Raw genomic sequence first — 15,633 nt, 5'->3', positions numbered from 1 at the left:
TGAAAAGTTGGATATAACTGAACAAAAGAGCACTGTACAAACCTTAAAGTGCTATTTAAATGCTATTATTTTTCAACTGATTTTCATATGTTATAGTCTCCATTCCTTTGCACATCTTAGTTATTCTCCATTGAATGAGTTCTAGATTCTCATTGTTCTTCCTCAAATGTGATGCCCAGAATTGGATTCAGTACTCCATAGTGTCTGACTCCATATGTGACTCAGTACATGGCATACATAGGAAAATAGGTAATATTTTGGGCATTCTGCTCTGATTTCAACTCTTCTTCCGGACAGTGATGAAATCAATAATATCACTGCTTCAGGAAAGATTGTCAATTGACTGCTCTAAACATAAATCCACTATTCCTGTGATTCCCCAGACCAAAACTTTCTTCCCTGGATGCCATGCTCTCTCTGTATGTTGCCTTATACTATTAGAATGCAAGCTCTCCTTCTGTATTTGTATCACTAGCACTTAGTACAGTGTCTGATATGCAGTAAGGGGTTAATAAATGTTCATTCATTCATTGTCACTATCTCTCATCCTATATATCTAATGTTAGCAAAACTTGTCACCTTTACATCCACAACACCTTGCATCTGTCCCCTTTTTGCTAACTTGCTTAGCCACTATTGGTTCAGGCCCTCATCTCTATTGCCTGTTGCAATAGCCTCTTAATTGGTTTCCCTGACTCATCTCTCCCCACTCCAATCCAACCTCTTTATACAGCTGCCAAAGAGATTTTAGTACAGCACAGCTCTGATCATGTCACCTACTCAGTAAACTCCAGCCACACCCTATTGTGTCTAGAATAAAATATAAATCTCTTTCTTTGGCATTTAAAACCCTTTTCACAACCTGGTCCAAACCTATTTTTCCAGCCTTATCACACATTACTGTCTTTGGTGTACACTATGATACAACCAAATTGGCCTTCTTAGTGATCCTCCTACACAGTTACATCCTTTGCGCTGGCTGTTGCCCCATGCTTGGAATGCACCTTCCCCTCCCTGTTGCCTCTTAGAATACCTACTTTCCTTCAACGGTCAAAACAAACACCACCTTCTACATAAAGCCTTTTCCGTTTTCCCCAGCCTTTCCTCCTTTTCCCTTGTATGTTTTGTGTATACCTATTTATGTACAGGTTGTGTATGTACATATACACATGTACATGTCTCCTTGGGATCGATTTTACGCTCCTCGAAAGCTGAGATTTTCCACTTTTGCCTTAGTAGCCTTTTTTAAAAGAATGCTCATTTATTGATTGAGTGTTAGCGTGTATTTAACTTGCAGTGTGCTACTGTAGATTGAGCCGAGGGCTGGCAATCAGGCTCCTGGCTTCTTGGTGTGAAGCCTTCCTTTTCCTAAGGCTCAGTTTCCTCTTCTGTAGGTTGGGGGAAGGGAGGAGGTTTCATTTATTAAATCCCAGGCTCCAGAATCTGACAGCTCCTGATTCCACCATTTCGAGTCAGGTACAGCCGATGTGAGAAGGAAATCCCCCAGGCTGACCCGGGCGGAGGGGACGTCTCGCTCTCACTAGACCAGTCCATAATGTGCAGTTCCGGCCTGATGCCCCAGAGGCACCCTCCTAGCGCGCCCCTCCCACCTCGGGGTACCGCCTCCAGGCAGCTCGCTCCTCCTCGCCATCCCCCTCCCGGTCCTGGCTCCCCCTCCCCCGCGGTTCTGGCCTCAGTCCCGCCCCTTCTCGCGCTTCGGTCAGCCAGCCAGTCTGTCAGTCAGTCAACCTCAGGGCCGCCAGCAGCAGCAGCCGCAAGGTGGGGCGGGGCTGGGCGCGTGGCGTCATTTCCGGTGTACACAGACTGGCCGTCGCGGGCGCGGGGGGCGAGGACGCGTCGCAGGTGAGGAGCTGAACCTCTGGGCTGGGTTGGGAGCCGGGTAGGGGTCGGGCCTTGGGTTTCCGTAGGGCAGGGCGTCTTTCCCTCGGTCGGTCGGTCCCTGTCTTCGGGGAGGAGAGGCCCAGGGCGGCGGCAGGCGCTACCCTGTGCTCTTGTCTCCTCCGCGGGGCCGGGGCCGCGGGGGGCGGCGGGAAAGGACGGAAGCCGGGAGGGGCTGGGCTGCCCCGGCTGTGGGCCGATCTCGGGGCTGCTGTGAGCCCCCCACCCTCACCCCCACCCCTCCCGAGGAGCTGGGGTCGGGGAGCAGGGAACTGCAGCGCCGGGCCGAGGCGGAGCCTCCCGCTGACACCTGTCATTGCACTCGACGGGCAGGCAGAGGGACAGGGGTGGGGGCCTGCAGCAACGAGGCGCCCCCGGATCCTGAGTGTGGAGGATACTTTGGGAACGGGGGCGGGCCAAGGGTAAGGGGCGCAGGAGTTATTCGCCCTGTTTTTTGCTGAGAGCTTCTCTAAGGAAGAGAGACGGGATTCGGCCCTCTTGGTCTTGTGCTCCCTCACAGTCTCCCATCTTTTCTTTGGCTTGGTCTGTCCCCAGACCCACTCCTGTCTATCAGGGACCAGGGCGACTTAGGGTTGCTGGGTGGTGAGTTTACCCCTTCCATGCCGGCTTACTATATAAACATTGTGTATCACCAGGGCACTGGGTCAGAAATGTATGTATATCTTGCTTATGTAGCGTGACTCATACCTGCTCAAATCTGAGTTTCATACAAGTTCCCTCCCCCCAAGAGAAGTCCCTAATCTTTCTAAAGTAGTAGTACTCACTGGAACACCCGAGTCAAAGCTTTCAGAGCTGCCTGTTAGTATTCATTTACACCCACTAGTTAAAGTGCATATTTCCCAGGGAATCCCATAGAACTGTGCTGCTTCTGTTTGATCAGTGGTTTGGAGAACTCCATGTACCCAAAGGAGAGAAACTGTTTTTCTTCTATTTTGTGGTTTTTCACCCCCCCCCAAAACAACAACAACAACAAAGAAAACAAAACAAAACAAAAAGAACTTTCTATTTGAGTAGTGGCCATCTTTTAGATGGTTTCGCTGGTCAAAACAGGAATGGTGCCAGTTGGGGGGATGGGTAGGGTTTTAAGTACCCTCCTGCCCTGTTTCCCCTCCTACTCTTTCTGCAATATTTAGTTTGTTTCCTTAAACCGTAAACTTTTTTTCCACTTTGCCACCTGTACCTCTCAACTTACTTCACTTCTCTGTTTATCCTTTTCTTGTCCACATCCTGACACTTTTCCTTCTGCATAGCAAAGGGAACGTGCTTTTCCTGTTCCAGTTAGGCGTGTTCAAACGTGTCATGTGCTGGTCCAAGTAGTGATTGCATTTTTCTATACTGCCCTTTTTGTGGTGGCCGAGAGCACCAATGTGTGCTGTAGGAAGTCTGGCCTGCCAGTGTTTAAGTGTGTACTAGGATATCGTCCCTTGCAGGTGTATGAAACAGAAAGCCTGAGTATAACATTCATAGTTTTAGTAGTGAGGAGTCTTTAAAAAGGCACCGGCTCTGCGATGAATGACTATCCTAAGAGAAGGATAATTGAATGTTCGTCTTTTCCCTGCTCCTAATACTGTCTGCTTGGAGTACTCTCTGAGTAAACTAAACATTTCTGCTTGGCATGATAAGAATTTTGTTTATACCCACTCTAGAATTTTCCAGATGCAGACTTAAAGTTCCAAAGCAGTTACTAATTCTGTGTCAGTGGGTGTATTTGTGGGATAATGCCTTTGTATTTTGTTGTTTTTATATATATTAAGATAGTTCAAGGTTTGACTGGATATAGTCAGTACTTGCTCTTTATGGTTTTTCTAAGAGAAGTTACTCCAAATATCCAGGGGAATCTTTAAACAAATGTTTCTTCACATTTTTTTTTATTTGCTTAGGTAGTTTATTGATATTTTCATTGGTTGATTTTATTTTCTTGCAGACTTCATGAGCAACTGCTTTTCCATATGAGGTGTTCAGGTTTGCGGTAGTCACTTTTCACTGTAGCATTTGAGATACTAATCTACCTCTATTTTTGCACACAAATACGTAGGTTAACATTGGAGACAAAGATAGAAAAGTCTTCTCAGATTCCCTTGGCAGGCTTAGAGTTTTTCAATCTAAAATTATCTCCATATTTGTGGAAGACGGACCATGTTTCAACCATTATCCTTTTTAACTAGTTAAATGTTTAAGCTGAATGATTTTGGAAATGGTTATTCTGCTAAAGCACGATTTAAGTCAGGGTTAGTATACTGGAACTTCGGAGTCCGTGGGAAAATAGCTTTGGTTTGAATGGGGAATTGATTTGTCTTGCTGTGCCAAAGTGCACTTTTTTTTCTGATTAAAATTTTTTTTGGTTGATGTGAGCATGGAGAGCCTGATCTCCTATATCAAATTTGACAACATAGACTAAGTGACTTATCTAGGGTTAATGTAGCACGTCAGTAGTAGAGGCAGGATTAGAACCCAGATTGGCTGTACTTTGTTCTTGCCATATTACCATGCTGCTTGTGTTTGTTGACTTCAAAATCATTTATCATTATACATTACATTTAAGGTTCACGGGACACTTTATGTACTTTTTTTTTTTAGTAAATTCTCATAACAGATTTGTGATATAAGTATTCCCCATTTTATAAAGAAGGGAAATGAAGGTCGGAGATTGTGGCTTGTCCAAGATCAGATAGCATTTCTTTATGGTGAGGCAAAGTGTGATAGATGTATGAGTGGTATAAACAAAGTACTGCCAGCATTCAGAGGAAGCAGAGATCATTTCAGCTTGGAGTGATCATGGAAGCCTTCCTAGAAGAGGTGATAGCTAGGCCTTGAATGACAGGGTTTCAAAAGCCAGAGATTGAGATTTGAAGTGACAAACCAAGGGCATGGTGGCTTGAGCAAAGGCATAAGGAAAGGAAAGAGGAAATATCTTCAGGAAACAGTGAGTAATCTGTTTGACCTGAAGTGGAAAAATTTGAGAACCATCTGGAAAGGTAGTTTGGAGCCAAATTGTAGAGGGTCTTGAACAATAATAGAGAGCCTTTGAAGCTTTTCTGAGTGACCAAAGAGATGACTGCTCCTGTGACTAGCTGATCTTGAGAGGGTGTGGAACAGCACAAAATATTTTGTGATTATAGTTATAAGTAGCACCTCAATTGGAGTCACACAAATTTTTTGGTTTTGCAGTGCATATAAAAGTTATGTTTACTCTATACTGTAGTCTATTAAGTGTGCAATAATGTCTTAAAAACAACAACAATGTACATACCTCAATTAAAAAATAGGTCATACTAAAAAAGTGTTAATCATCATCTGAGCCTTCTGGGAGTGATAATCTTTTTGCTGGTGGAGGGTCTTGCATCAGTGTTGATGGCTGCTTACTGATCAGGGTGGTAGTTGTTGAAGGTTGGGGTGGTTGTGGCAATTTTAAAATAAGACAACAATAAAGTTTGCTTTATCTACTGACTCTTCCTTTTACTTGAACACTAAGAGGCTATTGTTAATTGGCCTAATTTAAATATTGTTGTGCCTCAGGGATGAGGGAGGCCCAAGGATACTCAATGGCCAGTCAATGACCAGTTTGTGGAGCACAATAGTTATCAGTTAAGTCCACTGTCATAGATGGACACCGTTTGAGGCACCCCAAAGCAATTATAGTAGTGACATCCAAGATCACTGATCACAAATCACCATAACAGATATAATAATAATGAAAAAATTTGAAATATTGCAAGAATTACCAAAATGTGACATAGATGTACAATTGATGCATGGTTGCCACAAACCTTAAATTTGCCAAAAAAAACAAAAAAAAAACAAAAAAACTCAGTATCTGTGAAGAGCAATGAAATGAGGTAAGTCCGTACATTCTCTCAATGGTAAGCATGAATAAATAGTGAAAGTCTGCTTTTTTTGGTGCCCAGTTGCCAAGTAGCATCTTTTTATTGTTAAAGTGATTTAACTGCTCCGTATTGATAAGAAGACAGGACAGTGTAGATTGGGGTTTTTCTTGGTCTTGGGATCTAAATCATCAGTATATGAAATTTTTAATAGATATATATACTTTGACTGGAAATGGGGAGAACAAATACTTCTTTGATCACCTGACAACGATTAATTGCAATGAAAAATAATAATTTGTTGATTGATTACATTACTACTTATCAAGCCTTAAGGGTTTAAGTTGATTGGCTGACCTTCCTCAACTTTAGATTTTGCTAAAGCTATATACCATTTCTTCCCCCCAATTCCTAATTCTGTCTGTTTTCCTGTGGCCTAATGGGAGGACAAAGGAAGTGGATAAATTATTCTAGTGTTTAGAAACCAGGAACCTCACACAGATTCTCAAGTAGGCAAAGAATAACAAACTCTTGGTACGCTGCACTTGTCTGATCATTGCACATGATGTTCTTACCTAAGATGTCGAAGCCATCTTCGATGTAGTCTGGATTGCTGTTCACATATGCTTGTATATAGACAAATAGTGGTAAGAGGTATTTTTGTCTGCATTTATAAAAGACACTGAAAAAGGTAAGGTGATGTTTGAACCGTGTGGTAGCCTGTTCTGTGCTAGTGGATGTGTGTGGATATCTTCAGTGGGTTTTTAATAAGCATACGAAATTGTTATTGGAAATCTTTTAATCTGACCCAGTTACTACTATCCTAGAAAATATTTAGTATGATATTGAACCAAAAAATTTGCTTTGCAGTTTCAGATGAAATAAATGATCAAATATTCTTTCAGAGAGCAGTTTAAAATATAACTATATTGAAATAAAAATCTTTTCCTAAAAATGTACATATTTCTTATAGGCTAAAATATTTCTGGTGGATGAGTGGCTTTTAGTAATGGTTTTTACAGGTTTGGCAGTGAGAATTGATCAAACTGGGGAAGGTTTTTAGATTTGGGACTGGTGATGATATTATCTTGAAAAATTATCTTGTGCTACTTGATAATGAAATAGGTTAGAAGAAATATATTGCAGTGAAAGGAGCATTGGAATTGGACACTAAGAGACTTAGGTTCAAATTCTGCCTCTGACATTTCTTAGCTGTGTAATCATGAAAAAAAGCACAGCTTCTCTGAGCCTTAATTTTCCCATCTGTAAAATGAGGATAATTTTGCTTTTAGTATCTAGCTCATAAGCTGTTAAGCTTTTGTAAGGTTTAAATGAGTTACAAAGTATGTATAGAGAGTACTATAAAAATCTTAAAGCTATATAATCAATCATCAGCTGTGGTCATTCTGTTATGTTTAGACTGGTTTGTTGTGGTCAGGTGTTTTTTTTGTTTGTTTTTTGCTTTGCAAAGATAGAGTTGAAGGAGGGACTAAAAACACTTAATAAAAAGAAAAAAATAGTCTGTGTCCAGTACTATGTTGGAATAAAGAATTTCAAAAGTATTTAGATAGTATCCTGTAGGGAGATGACCTGAACTTCCTTTGCCTCTTCCACCTAGAAAGACTTAAGCTAACATATAGCTGTTATATTGGAGGAATTTAAACAGGTCTTTAGGACTAAGGAGCATTCTTATGTAGTTAGCCATGTAGATTCATCTTTACTGTTAGTGGGCCTATGTAAATTTCTGAGTTGGTTCTAGACTTTAAAATGTTTAATTATTTGTAATGCCTTATGTTAATTGTTACCATGGTATTTAATCCTAGATTTTCTACTATGGACATTTTAGCATTAGTTAATATTGCTCTGGAAGCAGCTAGGTGGCTCAGTGGATAAAGGGCCAGCCCTGGAGTCAGGAAGACCTGAGTGAAAATATGGACTCAAACATAAACTGTGTGTATTCCTGATCAAGTCACTTAACTTCTGTTTGCCTTAATCCACTGGAGAAGGAAATAGCAAACTACTCCTGTATCTTTGCCAAGAAGACCCCATGGAGAGCATTGGTATGCTATGGTCCACAGGGTCATGAAGAATCAGGACTAAAGGACTGAATAACAATTATTGCTCTAGAGAGGCCCTATGGGGTAATGGATAGAGAGTAGGCTTAGAAGCTGAGAAGATTGGAGATTTTAATTCATACTGGTTGTGTGCCTGGGGCAAGTCATTTAACCCTGTGCTCTAGGCAACTATCTGAGACTGTAAATTGCAGAGAAGGTGTTGACTTAACTGGATAGAGGAAGTTTTCCTTACCTGGAAATTCTATGTACTAATGAAATCATGGGTCAGTCCCTTTGCCTATCCTAATATTGTTCATTCAAATAAATGTAGATGCAGTTATGTGAATATTAAATCATTTCAAGTCTCTGATTAGTTCCAAGGTAGGAAATAGTTATTTTGTATAGCTCACATTTATTTGAATATTTTAAGATGAGACGATGCTTCTTTCACTCATGTTAACACTTTAAAGTGGGTGGTACAAATTTTATTATCACCTTTTTAGAAAGGAGGAAATTGAAGCTCAGAAAGATTACATGACTTGCCAGTGTCAAATGGCTAATAAGTGTAGGAACTAAGACTAGAATCCAGGTATTCTTACATCAGTGTTAGTGCACTTAATACTACAATATGCAGCCTTTTCACATTTGGTAAATGTTCCTCTCTTCTTATATCATTTACAGTAATACTTAATTTATCTGTTACTATCTGGGAGCAACGTGTTCTCCATGAATGGTTTCCAGACAATAGAAACTTATGTCTTTAAGTGCCCAAATTTTAATAATTTTTGTCAGAAGTAGTTTGAAAATATTCATGCACACCTCAGCCTTCTGATGCTAAGTGTCCTTTGATCAATAATAATTTCATACTTCTATATCCTCACCTGGTCCATAATGTGACTCATGCATTCCTTTTTATTGTTGTGATTTTTTTTCTACATAATTCCATAAATATTCTCAAGAGGAGTTACCCATTTCATTTTAAGCCTTAATTTCTTCTAACATTTAATGGCTCTATATGGTCAATATGAAAAAATGATCTAAATCATTATATATTAGAGAAATACAAATTAAAACAATTTTGATATATCGTCTCATACCCATCAGATTGGCTAAAATGATAGAAGGGGATGTGGAAAAATTGAGACACTAATATTGGTGGAACTGTCAACTGATCCAACAATTTTGGAGAGCAGTTTGGGACCAAAGAGTTAAACTCTGTATACCCTTTGACACAGTAATATTGCTATTAGTCTCTTTCCCAAGGTGATTAGGGAAAAAGAAGAAAAACCTATATGTTCTAAAATATTTATAGCAGCTCTCATTATGGTGGCAAAGAATTGGAAATTGAGGGGGTGCCTATCAATTGGGGAATGGCTAAACAAGTTGTGGTATATGATTGTGATGGAACTCTGCTATGCTGTAAGAAATGATCAGCAGGTTGATTTTAGAAAACATGGAACAGCTTGCATGAAATAATGAAAAATGAAGTGAGCAGAACCAAGGGAACATTGTATACAGTAACAACAATATTGTTAGAAGAACAACTGTGAAGGACCACGTTATTGAGTGTTAAAAATGCTCAAATCAACTAAGAAGGAAGATGCTATCCACCTCCAGAGAAAAGAGCGGATATATAGAAGTAAGTCTGGTAGAGAGAGAGAGAGAGTGTGTGTGTGTGTGAGAGAGAGAGAGAGAGAGAAATGGTGCCTTTGTCTAGGGCGGCGCAGGGAGAGAAGGAGATGGTTTGGAACTAAAATGTAACCAAAAAAAAAAGAAATAAAAAAATTCCATGGATACTCGTGGCCCAGCATCATACTATCCATCTGTTAGCTCTCACTTGGTAACCAGCCCACTTCTTTTTCTGATAATTTTTATAGTACATATGTGGCATAGAGTCTGGCTGATGGCAAGTGGATAGAGTGGTGGGCCTGGAGTCAGGAAGGCCTGAGTTAAGTCACTCTCTGTTTGTCTTAGTTTCCTCAACTGTAAAATGGGGATAATAATAATATCTATCTTGCAGGGAATTTGTGAGGATCAAATGAGGTAATATTTGTAAAAAGCTCTTATCAGTGCCTGGCACATAATAGGCACTGCATAAATGCTGATTTTCTTCACTTCTATGTGCAAATCATCATTGCTGTAGCTAACTTAAAAACATTATTTCCATTGCCTTTTGATTTACCCACAATTTTGGTTCTTCTGAATTGTAGTTTTTTTTTTTTTTTATGGGCTATATAACATCACTAAAAAAGTAACAGTTGAAAAAATGTGTGTCTGCATCAGGGAGCAGCCTAAAATCATTGAGAATGCTGCAAAATGTCCCAAATGGCCAGACAGCAAAATATCCTCCTTTTATTCAATTCTTGGCCCCATGTCACTGCAACTATGTGGTGCCTGCCCAAGATATTTATATTGATATGCTGATTCAGTAGGCTGCACACCCAACTGTATGTCTTAATCTGAGTGATATACATTCTTCATTTGCTTAGTTTTTCCTTTGTGTAGATAAATTTCTTTTGAGTGGCGTTGAGTTTAATTGAGGAGGCGCCTGGTAGTATTCTGGGACTCTATGTTATAAGCACAATGACATTTGAAAATAGAGGCATCCTGAGAACCTCACCATCTAACAGAAAATCTTCTCTTTGATTTAGACTGTAAGTAGGTCATTCTCCAAGACTCACACACACACACATTTTTCAGTCTTTAAAAATCAAGCATCAAATAGTGCATATTACTTATATCTCTGTCAGTTGTGTAGTCACAATAGTAAGGATGTGTTGTAGAAGAAAATTGACTGTGAAAGTCATCCTATTTTAACAGCCATATAAAAGATTGCTCCAAATGATTAAGAGAAATGCAGATCAGAACAACTCAGGTTGCATTTCACATTCAGAAAATTGTCAAAGATGACAAAAGATGGAAATAGTTAATGTTGTAAGGACTATGGAAAAATCAGCACTCTTATACATTATTGGTGGAACCTTGAATTAATATAGTTGTTCTGGAAAGCATCTTGGAATTCCAAGATAATTTTGTATAATTATACAAAGAAAATGGCTAAAATGCTCATACCTTTTGAACCAGAAATCCACTGTTAGTCATATACCCCAAAGAAAGAGAAAAAGATCTTATATGTGCCAAAATATTCATAGCACTTTTTACTTTTTTTAAGTAGCAAAGAATGGGAAGCAAAGTAAATATTGATAGATTGGGGATGGTTAAACAAATTGATATACATGAATATCATGACAAATTACTGTACCTTAGGAAAAGCCGTACAGAAAAGCATGGGAAGACTTATATGAACTGATGCAAAGTAGAGTAAGCAGAACAGGGAAAATAATATGTATAATATAAATAGAGATAACAAAAAAGAAACTGAACGTTGTATAATTATGCACACTTGGCCTTGGAGAAAGAAAAGAGAAACTACTTCCTTCACTTTTTTGAAGAGGTGGGAGACTATGGATATACTGCATTGTATATATCTTCAGACTCAATTGATGAATTGGTTAGTATTAATTAACTGCTTTTCTTTTCTCTATCTTTCTCTCTTGTTACAAAAGCATGGTTCTCTGGGTAAGTGAGGGGAGAGAGATATTTGAAAATAAAGGTGTTGTAAAAACAAGGTAGAAATGAGAGTCTACCTGTTTTCTTCTTATATCTTCATCATGTATGTCTGTGATTTGTATACAGACAACAAATAAATAAATGTTTTATACTTGAGAAGTTAAGCATATGAATTAATCGTATCTAATATCTTCTCATTTATTCTTTTTTGCTAGAGGTACCATCTGTGATTTTGTTCTGTTCCTCTGGAATCTTCTCTTTGAGATACGTGTCTGGGCTACGACTGCTTCAGGGAAGTCCCTTGGTAGGGGTTTGATATTAGGTTTGATATTGGAACAAAATCCAGTGACACTGGCCTCCTTTGCATTTTCTTGTACAAAATACTCCATGTCCTGACTCCGTGCCTTTTCATTTGATGTCCTTCATGCCTGGAATTCTCCTAGAGGAAACGTATACTGATCTGCCTAAATGTTAGTACTCCCTTTTGTTGTGTGTCTCTAACTTCTCCTGTATACATCTTGTTTATACATAGATTTTTGCCTTTCTTTGTATCCCCAGTGCTTAGGTGCTTGTTGTTCAGTTGTGTCCAGCTCTTTGTGACCCTGTGGACCATACTGTCCATGGGGTTTTCTTGGCAAAAATTCTGTGATGGTCTGCCATTTTCTTCTCTAGTAGATTAAGGCAAATAGAGGTTAATTGACTTGCCCTAAGTCACACAGCTGGTAAGTATCTGAGGCCAGATTTTAACTTAGGTCTTCTTGATTCCAGGCCCAGTACTCTATGCACTGAGCCATCTAGCTGCCCAGCTTAGGTGCTTAATGCATGCTTATTGAGTGACTGATTTGCTTGTAGGTCTTTCAACAGTTAACAAAAGATTTACTTAGTCATGTCAGTAGGAAGATACTCAAGAAGGATAGGCATTGCATATACCCATATTTGATTCAGCTGATTTAAGTTCTTTTTTGTGAATTTCCCATTGTGAAAATAAAATTGAACTTTTTTTCACCTGAAGGGAAATTTCCCTTGGTCCTCATTAAGAAAGCAAGAAAAGCACAATCCCCTGCTACAAACATGTATAGTACAGTCAAGCAAAACAAATACCAGCGTTGTCTGTCTTCCCCCCCACCCAAAAAGCCAGTTCCAGTCTGTACTCTGTCATGTCTCTTATTAGGAGATGGGTAGCCTCTTTCATCAAGAAGAACCTTTTGGAATCATGGTTGGTCATTGTGTTGATCAGAGTTCCTAATACTTTTAAAAGTATATTATCTTTACAAAAAAGTTGTTATTACATAAATTTTTCTTCTGGTTCTGCTCACTTCACTGTGCAGCAGTATATATAAGTCTTCCTAAGTTTCTCTAAAACCGTGTCTTTCACTTTCATTGCCCCGGAAGAGACGGTGGCAGGCGGGGTGGAGGGAACGGCCCTGGGAGCAGGGGCTGTGGCGGTCAGTGGGGACTGAGCTGCGGCCGCTGCAGAACTGACAAGAAGGTGTTTTGTTAAAATTCCTGTGGAAACAAAATATAATTTCATAAGGAAATAATGGATGGAGAAGAGAAAACATATGGCAGGTGTGAGGGCCCTGATGCTATGCATGTGAAATTGATATCTTCCGATGGTCATGAATTTATTGTAAAAAGAGCATGCTTTAACATCAGGAGCAATAAAAGCCATGTTAAGTGGCTCAGGTCAGTTTGCTGAAAACGAAACCAGTGAAGTTAATTTTAGAGAAATTCCATCACATGTGCTATCAAAAGTATGCATGAATTTTACCTACAAGGTTCACTACACTAACAGTTCAGCAGAGATTCCTGAATCCCCAATTGCATCTGAAATTGCACTGGAATTGCTGATGGCCGCGAACTTCCTAGATTATTAAATAAAATAAATTATAATAAACTGTTAACTTTTTCAGTAAAAAAATAAATAAATAAAACCATGTCTTTCATAATTTCTTATAGCACAGTACTGTTTGATCAAATTCACGTACCATAACTTGTTCAGCTATTCCCCAGTTGATGGGCATTCCTTCAGTTTCCAATTCTTTGCCACCACAAAAAAAAGCTACTGTAAATATTTTTATATACCTATGGGTACTTTGATCTCTTTGGGATGTAGACTTAGTAGAAGTATTGCTGACTCAAAAGGTATTGCACAGTTTAATATCTTTCTGGGCATAGTTCCAAATTGCTTTCCAGAATGATTAGATTAATTTACAGCTCCATCAACAGTGCATTAGTGTGCTTGTTTCCCTGCATCCCCTCCAGCATTTGTCATTTTCCATTTTTGTCATTTTAACCAATTTAATGGGTGTGAAGTGGTACCTCAGAATTGCCTTATTTTGCATTTCTTTAATTATTAGTAATTCAGAGCATTTTATGTGGCTATTGGTAGCTTTGATTTCTTCCTCTGAAATCTCCCTGTTCATATCCTTTGACCATTTGTCAATTGGAAAATGGCTTTTATTCTTATAAACTTGAATCAGTTACCTGTGTATCTTACCATTATCAGAGAAATGTATTGCAAAGATTTTTTCCTATTTACCTGCTTCTCTTCTATAGAATTTTAGCTAAATTGGTTTTATTTGTGCAAAATCTTTTTAATTTTCATAATCAGAATTTTCCGTTTCACCATCCATGACCCGCCTATCTTTTTTTGGTCATGAACTCTTCCTTTGTCCATAGATTTGACAGGCAATTTCTTCCATGCTTCTCTAATTTGTTTATGATATCACCTTTATGTCTAAATCATGTACCTATGTACCAAATGTACCCATTTGGAACTAATCTTGATATATGGTATGCGATGTTGATTTATATTTAGTTTTTGCCACACTGCTTTCGAGTTTTCCCAGCAGTTTTTGTTGACTAGTGAGTTCTTGTTCCAAGAGCTGTGATCTTTGGGTTTTTGTTAAAAACACTAGGCTGCTGTGCTCATTTACTTCTGTATGTTGTACACCTAACATGTTCAACTGTTCCACTATTCAACCACTCTCTTTTTTTCTTTCTTTCTTTCTTTTTTTTTGACTAGGCAGTGGGATTTAAGTGCCTTGCCCAGGGTCATACAACTAGTAAGAGTCAAGTGTCTGAGGTCGGATTTGAACTCAGGTCCTCCTGACTCCAGGGATGGTGCTCTATCCACTGTGTCACCTTGCTGCCCCTACCACTCTGCTTCTTAACTACTACCAAATTGTTTTTAATGATTATGGCTTTGTAATATAGTTTAAGATATGGTTCTATCCCACTTTTTTCACTAATTCTCATCAAATTCTTGACCTTTCATTCCTCCAGATGAATTACTACATTTTTTTCTAGCTTCTAATGCTTTTTGAGGAAAAACTAATTTGCGTGGGGGCAGGATTTAGTATATTATTCTTAATACAGATTATCTTTTTATTTTTTATAAATTTATTTTGATTTATCAACAATCACTTTCATAAACTTTTGAGTTTTAAATTTTTCTTCCCCTCCCTCTCTACCTCTCTCCCCAAGACGGCACAATCTTATAATATGGCCTTTAAATATATCGGTTATACGTATATATTCCTATTAAACATATTTTCACATTAGTGATGTTGTAAGCAAGAATTAGAACCAATAGGAGGAATCCCCAGAGAGAGGAAACAAAACACAACAGAAGGGGAGAAAAATAGCACATAGTATTCTTCGATCTGCATTCTTAGTTCTTTCTGTGGATGTGGATAGCATTTTCCATCATGCGGCCTTTGGAGATGTCTTAGATCCTTGTATTGCTGAAAAGGGTTAAGTCTATCAATATTAGTCATTGTACAATGTGGCTGTTACTGTGTACAATGTTCTCCTGAGTCTGCTCACTTCACTCAGCATCAGACCATACAAGTCTTTCCAGGTTTTTCTGGAAAATTACAGATTATCTTTAATCATTTTCTGAATCAGGAAAACCTGGGTTTTAATCTATCCTTTGCCACTTACTAACTGTGTGACTCTGGGCAAGACCCCTTAGCCTCAGTTTCCTCATCTGTAAAATAAGAATAATAATAACACCTCATAGCCTTATTGTAGGAATCAAATGAGATAATATATGCAGAATACTTTGCAAACCCTTAAAGAGATATGTCAAGGTTAGTTATTATTACTATGACTTTTAATTGACCTCATTTTCATAAGAACAGTGTGATGTGACCTTGATTTTCTTAGTAAAGTAGGAAGCAAGGACATCTGTAGGGGAAGGAGTGAAGGTTGAGGGGGATAAAAGAGGTCTGAAATAGTCACTGAGGGTAGTAAGGTAAAAA

At 38.8% G+C, this 15,633-nt stretch overlaps 1 protein-coding gene and 1 pseudogene across 2 annotated transcripts in view; both read left to right on the top strand.

Moving 5' to 3' along the window:
• The first annotated feature begins 1,803 nt into the window (after positions 1-1,803).
• Positions 1,804-15,633, top strand: part of LOC114046963 (uncharacterized protein KIAA0355-like) — a 110,313-nt gene continuing 96,483 nt past the window's right edge. Inside the window, exon 1 of one of the 2 annotated variants that reach the window (XM_027867620.1) lies at positions 1,804-1,863. The gene's annotated coding sequence lies outside the window, so the exon portion shown is untranslated. The remainder of the gene's footprint in view (positions 1,864-15,633) is intronic. The other variant, XM_027867621.1, reaches the window with a different exon arrangement.
• Positions 12,795-13,242, top strand: LOC114047289 (annotated as a pseudogene).

The sequence above is a fragment of the Vombatus ursinus genome, unplaced genomic scaffold, assembly GCF_900497805.2.
Source record: "Vombatus ursinus unplaced genomic scaffold, bare-nosed wombat genome assembly UNPS02014786.1, whole genome shotgun sequence".
NCBI lineage: Eukaryota > Metazoa > Chordata > Mammalia > Diprotodontia > Vombatidae > Vombatus > Vombatus ursinus.
The sequence above is the reverse complement of the archived record's forward strand: the minus strand, read 5'-3'. Positions and strand labels throughout refer to the sequence as shown.